Here is a 9872-nt window from a genome sequence, read left to right on the forward strand (position 1 = left end):
CCTCAAGGTTGAGCTACGTCCCTCAGGTACAACTCCCCAGCTGCCCACATCACTCCCTGTGGATATTTCTCTACTTCTTTGCGCCGCACATACCTGGTACCTCTACTGGCTTCTACGTACTGTATTTGTGATGAGGTTATGTCTCATCAACTAGTCCTAGTAATCTTATTCTAATCACGCTTCTTCAATTTCTTTGCCACAGGGATGCTCATCTCGATTTTGGTGAAACTGCACAAAATGATCCGATGGTCAAAAGGTTGCAAACTTCATTTATTAGGAAGCTCGAACGTTGCCAGCAAATTGAAGCCTGGTCAGGGTTCACGGTTCAAGGGCTAGGGACTGCATGGATCGTTTTTTTCTTTAGCTGCCCTCTGTTCCAAAATAAGTGTCAACTTTAGTAGTAGTACAACTTTGTACTAAAGTTTGCAGAAAGTTGAGACACTTATTTTGGAACAGAGGGAGTACATACTTGCTATGATCTGTCAATCATTCAAATGCAATAGAATGCATGTTAGTCTCCTTTGTATTTGATAAAATGTTGCAACGGGCAACCTTGGACGCAAGATACATGTGAGAGGAGCTGGAAGCTTCATAGCATTGTAAAAATTTATCTCGCTGATAAATTATAGTACGTACTAGAACTATACTAGTACTTCCTCCGTTCCTAAATATAAGTCTTTGTAGAGATTTCACCATTAACTACATGCGGATGTATATAGATGCATTTTAAGTGTAGATTCATTCATTTTGTTTCGTATGTAGTTCACCTAGTGGAATCTCTAGTAATAGCTAGCCCCCACTACTAGGAATTCTCTATCCTCTCCTTGAGCCACATCATCAAAATTGACGTAGCCGTTAGATAAAGTAAATCAGTCATAATAGCCGTCTGATCTAGACGTTGAGAGGCTCCGCACTAAGCCACATGCAAGCATGCAGAAATACCGTGGCACATGCATGTGAGTGGGTTTTAAATCACATCAACATGTCTGCATGCAAGCATGCACCGGTAGCATGCATGTAAGTGAGCTTTTAAGTCCCATTAACAAGTCAAAAAGAAAAATATAATCCCATTATGCAGTAGGAGTTGGCTGATCTTTTTTCCTTGCGTGGGATGAACTAAATGATGATGGGAGTTTATTTAGTTTGGCTACCACATTTGTCATGCGGTTGTAGATTTTTTTTAGTTCTATGAAATCGATAATTTTGTGCAGAGAGATATACCGCTGTTCCGCGGCAACGCGCGGGGACTCATCTAGTAATATTTAGGAATGGAGGGAGTACTATGTAAAGAGTTAGGAGTCGCACGGTGATAGTGTGAGGTGGGCCATGTAATCACCGAGCCTGCGTGTTTTCACTGCTCTTGCACTCCTCCGCTGTAAGAATGGAGAAAATTGTAATCTACTACCTCCTTTTGCCGAAAGCGTGGGACATCCAGTAGTCCTACCACCTTAGTAATAAAGACCAATGAGCCGTCAAATCACATAGACCCAGCAGTAAGTTGGACGGATGAAGCAACCATCACTCTTGCGCCAGTGAGAGGTCGCGTCCGCTCTGCCCGGGCATGAATGCGGCACCGACTATTTGGAGCAGCGTTGACCATTTTGGGCAGGAAGCGCGTGCGGGCGATGGAGGGGCTTTGGGTGGGCCAGGCTGGTCAGGAGCGGGCGTGGCAGCTATCTGCATGTCCCTACCGGAGGATGCACCGACTCTCGTGGCTAAAATCGTACACTACACACCATATCTTTGTAGGAGTAGGTCGATCTGTCGCACTCTTTAACACACACATGCTGTTAAACACACACACGCACACACACGCACCTTGGTCCCGTTGCACCTTCTAACGTGACTTATTACACCTAGATGGAGGGAGTAGTAAGTATACGAGATATGGTGGCACATTGACTTATGTCGAATACAAGTGCCCAAAATTTGTGTGCATGTTATAATAAGGATTCACTTAAAATAGTACGTGAGCGAACAGAGGGATCAATTGGACAGTGTTCCCGAGCAGTAGCGAGATGTGTGAGGTAGTAAGATACACCGCTGGCGCTTTTAATTTTTCTTATTAATTTGTTTGTTTCACCCTCTGACTGGTGGGACCCAACGTACTACGTGGAGAGAGGTAAGGTGACTAAGGCTGCATTATTTCTGCACCACTGTGGATAGTCTTACCACCAAAGCCACATGACACGATTATGATTGAAATCCTAATGACTCCCACACACACACAAAAACACAGCATGCCTGTCACACGAATGCAGGAATGTATAAAAGGTTATTTTCCTCTCGTTGAACATAACGGGAGGGTTGTGTAGCTGGTTATCCTGTTCGCTCATCAAACTTGAGGTCTCGGGTTCGATAACTACACTTGAGCATAATTTTTGCCAGGAGGATTCTTTGACTGGTCAAAATGTTTTCTAGGGTTTGCAAGCTTCACACACTCTCTCCAGTATATATATACATGCTGGAGCCTCAGCGCTTGTAGTTGCTATCTTCACACTCTCTCGCCCTCTCCCGCTGGAGCCTCAGCGCTTGTAGTTGCTCTCTTCACATTCTCTCACCCTCTCCAGATCTTGACAAGACTTTGTTGGCCTCTCTCTCCCCTCATTGCTGCTCAAAGAGCCGGCAGGATCCGTCCGTTGGGAAGGGAAGGAGGCTTAACGCTGTCGCCGTCGGCGAGGGAGGGAATCCACTACCGGAGCTGCTGTTCACTTTCCACCCAGCAGCGGCGCGGGAGGGCCTCCGACCCCTTCTTCTTCGCCGCCGTCCCGTCGGCCACCGAACCACGCCCCAAGAACCTTAAGGTATATTTTACTTACTCCACATGCATTGCTCTAGCTGCATGTATACCATGAATCTAGGACGTGGTTCAAAGAGGAAAGTAGTGGGGGAAAGTAGTGGGAAACGTTGTATATAGCATGAATCTAGGACGTGGTTCAAAGAGGAAATGAAGGGGGAAAGTTGTATAGCATGAATCTAGGACGTGGCTCAAAGAGGAAAGGAATGGGGGAAAGTAGTGGGGAAAGTTGTATCGCATAAATCTAGGACGTGGTTCAAAGAGGAAAGGAAGGGGCGAAAGTACTAGTTCAAAAAGGAAAGGAAGGGACAATGCTGTAGAGTTTGAGCAGGACTAGATTTGTTGCGCTCACATAGGGAAAGGTGTCTAAAGATAAAAAAACTGGGACCAACACAAATATGCTCCTTGGTTGTTTGTTCTTTGTTGCAACAGACTGTGCATGACCACAGTACATCGGTAGATGCACATGGTGCTGGTGCGTCCACTGTCCCGTGCAACTCATTAGCTGTTGTTAATCTAAGGCCCTGTTTGGTTAAAAACTCCCTTGTCCCTACCTGCTTGGTTCCAGGGACTAAACATGGACTAGAGGTTATTAAATGACATGATAAAAGACCATGTTACCGCTAGTAATGAACTAATAGAAACAAGGTGCGATGCATGGCAGGGGCAACTGTTGGAAAAAGTCCCAAAAAGACTCCCTCGGGGTCTTCTTTCTTTTGTCCCAAATGCCCACTTTTAGTCCCGAAAAGTCCCTCCTGTTTGGTTTAGATGTGACTGACACGGAGTTTTTTAGTCCCTACACCAAAATGTCCCTATAAACAAACACCCTGTAATAATGCCGCTGGAAAATTGATGCAATGCCACAGTTAAAAGGAAATTACATGTTTAACGAATTTTATTGTTAATATAATCTCTATGTTAATATGAATCAATGCCACTGTTTGAGAAATGCTACTATCTTGCTTTCTTTCCCATTTATATAAGGTAGATGCTTCTTTTTGTTGGGTTCTGTGTCATCCACCATTATTGACCACTAATTGTTTCCTTTGCACCTCTGTGTAAACAAGGTTATCTACTTCACCTCGTTGCCATTGTGACATTTTGTTGCACTACACAAAACACTTTTGTTTTAGGAGTGTTTTGTGCAGTTCAACCAAAATGTCACACCGACAATGTTGCTTGATTGCTTGATCTTAGTGGAACTGCACAAGAGAAGATCTTAATTCCTATCCGTTAAGGCGAATTTGGTTTAGATCTTCTTCTTGTGAGTTGTTTGAATTCCGCATCATGAGAGGTCAGTACTAGCCTTCTTTCACATGATTCTGTAGTGTGCTTTCATATGTTGTGCTACTTGTACGATAACGTTGCTTGATTTTAGTGAACTGCCCAAATGGAGACAAGACTTCCAATCTGTATGTGCACCGTAATATCCCATTGAGGTAAGATAAGGATATTTCACAATTGTTGGCCTGTATTTTGCCACTTTCATTAGAAAATTAATGTCATTGTTTAGTGCTATACTTGTGCTCCCTAATTGACATGCCAAATCTTACATTGAAGGCGAAGCTTGTCTGTTATTGAACCAAGTGATGAAGGGGAAGAACAAGCGGAAAAACAAAAATCAACTCCCGGTGCTGTAATGAAGCACTGGAACTGTGATGACACAAGTAATGATATAGTTTTGCATCTTAATTTGTTGCTATGGCTGGAACGAGCAATTGTTTTGCCACTGATTTGATGACACTCTTAATGTAATACGTAATTATCTCTACTTGTGCAAACAGGGATCTTCTTTGAAGATACCATATATTTTAGTGGAACTGCACAAAAAGATGTTGGAAACATTAAACTAATTGAGGAGTATATAGTAAGCATGGCCACCAAAGTAGATAGCAACAGATGGTTCCGGAGAAGTGCTTGATCTGTATGCTCTACACAATAAGCCTCCTGACAAAGGTTGGTACTTTCCCACTAATTCATCCATATGATTGAGCTTTGTCATCTCTATTGGTGTTTTGCTACTGTTTAGATACTGTCATGAAAAAGTGGTATTGTCCTTGAGAAGTGCTTCATCTATGCTATTTTAAATATTTCCTTTCCTTTTTTTGAGCAAATAGGGATGCTAGCATTTAGTTGTCCTCTTGTCTTTGCACAACAGGATCATCTTCCTCTGAAGAAGAATATGGAGTATGTGAAGTGACTAGTTCCGATTATGCCAGGATGAAGAAGCCCTGTCCATCTTCTCATCAGAGGGAGCAGTTGAAGGATGGTTACATTACTCCCCACAAGACCAAACTAACTTCAGCTGAGAAGGACTGACAAATCTCCAGTTTTTTCCTATGATGTGCGAGTACAATGTTGTTCTAGGATTCTTTCTGGTGAGTACCATTTTTCTAAAAGTGTGCTCTACATGGACCATGTATGTGCGTGTTGAAACTGTTAATTCATAGTACAGTTTGCTTTATACTAATCACTTTTTTGTATTTGTGCAAACAAGGGTTCTCAGCTTGATTTCAACGGGAACTGCACAAAATGTTCATGAATACATCGAATCATTCATTCCCACCACAAGAAAGGAGGTGCCCATAAGTTCAAGGCGCTGCAACATATATGGGCGAAATCATACAGGCTACGCACGAATTTGGTTGATTTTGGTGGAACTGCACAAAGAGAACAACTGGTTTATTTAGCACGAGGTGCCATGTCAATGTCCGAACTGATGGCAAACCCTGCCCATTCCACAATCGTAGGAATTTGATATTTTGCAATGGGACAACCTTGTTAAATTTTGCTCATGATTTTAGCAAGATATGCGTTTGATATTTTCGAATGGGACACCCTTTACTGTCAGCGGCGGTGATCAGTTTTTTCTTTATTCTTTAGTTGTGAAGTAAATATTGCCTCTGACATGTGAGTCGCTGAGATGCATAATCATCGAGTGTTTTGAATGTTCTCTATGAATTGCCAGGCCTGTGTGTTTGATTGCAATGTACAGAAATGCTAAAAAGCTGCTCAAGCTCTTTGTACTCCTTATGTTCCTTTTTACTTTGCACATTGTGAAAGTGCATACTTTTTTGTATAAGATTGGTCAAAGTAGAGATACTTTGACTGTAGACAAAACTTGTATGCAGACTACAAAGGACCGGAGGGAGTACATGTGAAACTGCTGCAAACATGGTGATCACCCTGGGAATAATGCTAGTACGTATTGTTTTGCATGTTCATCCAATGCCAGTGATACAGGAATTCGAACTAATCGAAATAAATTCATTCATACACGGTCGGATTTCATATAAACATGCCGGATTTCATTACATTTCATACATTCTTCAACTAAAAAGGGGTGTTTGTGGCCGCATGCATCTCCCAGATGCAGAGGCCAGGGGTCATCCTCCTTTTCTAAAAAACTAAAAAGGGGTGCGCTGGAGGTATAATTAATTAACTGAAGCTACCCACCTGTGTCCCGCTGAGCCGAACAGAAGCTTCAGTGACTTAACTGCAGGTGCAGGTGCATAACTGACATGTGGCCTGTTGGGCCCACGTGTCAGTCACCCAACTACACCAGCCGTTAAGTAGAAGCAGCGTTCTTCTCCAGCGCAGCTCTCTGACTCCACTTTGCTGCCAAGAAGCTAACTGACCGTCAATGGTCAACCCGCCTAGCTTGGCTTCAACCGGAGGGTAGCAGCGGTGGCCTTACTTGGACTCGAGCGGCGGCGACCTACCGTGTTCTACTCTTCCTCGTTTTCTATGTGGCGCGGCCTCGTTGGCAGCGGGGCGGGGCCTCAGCGGAGCCGGCGATGTCCTCTGTCTCATTGCCGGCGGGCGGCACCTCAGCGGAGCGGTGGAAATCCTCCCCCACGTTGCCGGCAGGGTGGGGCCTCGGCTGAGCTGGCGATGTCCTCTTCCTCGTTGTTGGTGGGGTGGGACCTCGGTGGAGCCGGCGGTGTCCTCTGCCTCATTGTTGGCGCCGAGGGGCCTCGGCGGAGCAGGGCATCATCGACGCCAGCCGAGCGGGGACTCGTCGGAGCCGGCATTGTCCTCTACCTCGTCCTTGGACTCGCCAAACAGCGCCTCTCCCGCTTCATCGCCCTCTTTGCTAGCCTCTTCGTAGGCGGGCGCAGCCTCCGCCACCCGCATACGGTACCGCCAGCGCTCGAGGCGGCCCTTGCAGGCGGAGCGGTACGAGTCGAGCAGCGCCTCCTGCTCCGCCCGCTCCGCGGTGATCTGCTCCTCCGCATGCAGGTGCTCCTGGAGGAGATGGTGGTTGTAGGGGCGTCGGCCTGCGCCTCCCAGAACTGCTCCTCACGCATCTGCCTCACCCTGTCAATATATTGGGCACGGGCCTCTCCGATGGTCATGGTGCAATGCACCGGCGAGGATGGCGCAGAGGAGGGGGTTGGGGCCGGATCGTCGACTACCATGTTCTCCATTGGGACGTCGTCGTCCTCCGGCTGCCTTCCGGCCAGCCGGTCGGCAGCAATGGCTCCCATCTCCTTGTGGTCCGTCGTCCGCACGTCCCGAAGAGCGCTGGAGCGCGAGGAATCCATGGTGGGTAGTAGTGGTGTGGACAGGAGAAAGGGAACGGATGCGAATGACTGCGGCTATGGCCGGCGCAGCAGTTTATATAGCAATGGTGGGCGGGCGGAGGGACGGACGTGTGGCGCCAGAGTAGCCGCCTCGGCAACCGCGTATCATTAATGTGTGTGGCAGATGGACGGACGTACGTCACTTGTGTCATTTGAAGGCGGAGTAATCGCTTGCACTGGGAAGCGGGGCGGCCGGTGCTGACTGTTTCGGGCGGAAAGCGTGCGCGGGCGAGGAGATGACTTTCTTGGATAGGATGACAATGGGGACCCACCAGGTCCACAGCCTCACGTACGCAAGTGCCTCCTTATTATATATATATAACTATAATTTGTTTTGCTTCCTCCTGGTTTCCTGACATCACGGTCCCACACCATTGTCAACCTATGTACTCCCTCCTTTCCGGTTTATAGGGCTTATCTCAAAATTTTAGTTTTTCCATTTTATAAGGCTCAATTTGGTTGTTTTCCATCACATTTTCAGATTCCAAGGTGCATTAAATCATTGCATGCAAGTATTAAGAGAAAATTGACCAATGCATGTATTTTATGCATGTATGCATTGCAATTAATGCATTGATAAACATAATTTTTTGAGGATAACAAGAGCATTAATTAGGTGCTTTTGCAAAACTACAAAAAGTATTCCACCACTTGCCATCTACCTTGATTAGCGAGATTTTTGAATTGAGCATTATAAACCGGAAAGGAGGGAGTAGTCAATAAACGAGAGAATTGCACAAGAAGCAGCCGACAGCAGGGACCAAGCAGCTCGAGCAGTATTTGTGTTTTTGAGGTGTGAGCACTGCAGAGTTTTTCGATGTTTACCCCAGATATTAATTTTTCTCCTATGAACAACAACGAAAACATCACTGCAGGTATTAACTGGGCAGGCTGTGGCCCGTCTAGCCCAGGCCAGATATCCAGCCTAAATATTAATTTTTTTCAAGCTGAAAATGGCTAGCCCAGCTATACTTTTTTTTGAGGAATACCCAGGCAAGGTCAAGTTGTTATTCTCCGCCCCGCTGGGCTACAAATCTTTCCTAGGAGGGATGCATTAGGCTTGACAAGAAAAAGGGCTTTAAGAAATAATAAATGGGATGTAATTATAAAAACTGGGTAGTAACTATAAAAAAGTGCACCAAACAGTGATTACTTTATAAAATATTATTTTTGGAATATTGAAAATTTTAATTTCATTAATTGTTGCGAGCGCAATGTTTCGTTGGATTTTTACTTAATATAAATTTATATTGAAATTGTATTTAATCTGACTAGAAATTTCGGGATAAAAATATTCGGATCCCATCAAAATGTGGGAAATTTTATTGAATTCTGTTTTGAACGGTTGGTTGAAATGGGCTGTACTTTTAACAAACTATAAATGGGCTGTAGTAAATTCCATTAGAATTCAAAAATGGGCTACACATTCTTACAAATCTCAAATGGGCTATAAGTTCTCTGCCACACACTTCTGGCCTTACTAAGTTGCCGCGTCCCCTAAAAAAACAGAGTTGACGCGTATGCAAGGCTTTGTCAACTTATAGTAAAAACACGGTTCTAGCAGCAGTGGTCGTTGGATGTCCATCCAACGGATGCCGTGCTTCTTCTTCAATCTCGGATATTCTAGATTCACCCGCCCAAAAAATGATTCCCTCCCTGACATCTGGGGCGCACCGTTTCGGAAGCTGACCTGTGGGCCTACTATGTTGACGTACCAAGGACTTTGTCAACTTAGTCAATATAAACGATTCTAGCTGCAATGACCGTACGATGTCCATCCAAGGGCCGTCGTGCTTCTTCAACCTCTGGTCTTCTTGCTCCAGCCGCCCAAAGCAGCGCCGGTCGTGCTGCCTGCTCCTGCCTCCCGTGGCCGGCTGTGCTGCCGCGGAGGCCTCACCGCCCCTACTACTCCCACCGTTGGCCAGGCCATCCCTCCACTCACCCACACCCCCTGTTATTCTACGGCGACGGCAGTGCAGCCGAACCAGTGAACCCTCATACTCCTCTCTGCGTGTGCATCCACTGCCGCGTCTTCCCCGGCTCCGCGTAGTCCCCTTTCTAGGCCTCGCCGTCGTCCACTGCCATGGTGCTCTCGGCGCGGCGTGGTCAAGATGATCAAGGAATGACTTCCATCAGATGTGGACTGTATGTGGAGAGGCTGACAGCTGGGTCCACGGCGGCCACAAGGAAGTGCCTCCTTATTACGCGCAAAATAATTATTCCTCCACCTGACAGCAGGGACCCACCGGACGGGCCACCGTATTTTGCGAAAAATGATTCGCCCCCTGACTGTTGGGACCCACGAGCTACATCTTCGCACGGAAGGAAGTGCGTCCGGGAAAAAAACGATTTGCCCCCTGACTGCAGGGACCCACCAGCTACATCTTCGCACGCAAGAAAGTGCGTCCGAAAAAAAATGATTCGCCCCCCGACTGCTGGGACCCGCCAGCTACACCTTCGCACGCAAGGAAGTGCGTCCGGGCAAAAAA

The sequence above is a fragment of the Triticum dicoccoides genome, chromosome 1B (genome assembly GCF_002162155.2).
Source record: "Triticum dicoccoides isolate Atlit2015 ecotype Zavitan chromosome 1B, WEW_v2.0, whole genome shotgun sequence".
Classification (NCBI taxonomy): domain Eukaryota; kingdom Viridiplantae; phylum Streptophyta; class Magnoliopsida; order Poales; family Poaceae; genus Triticum; species Triticum dicoccoides.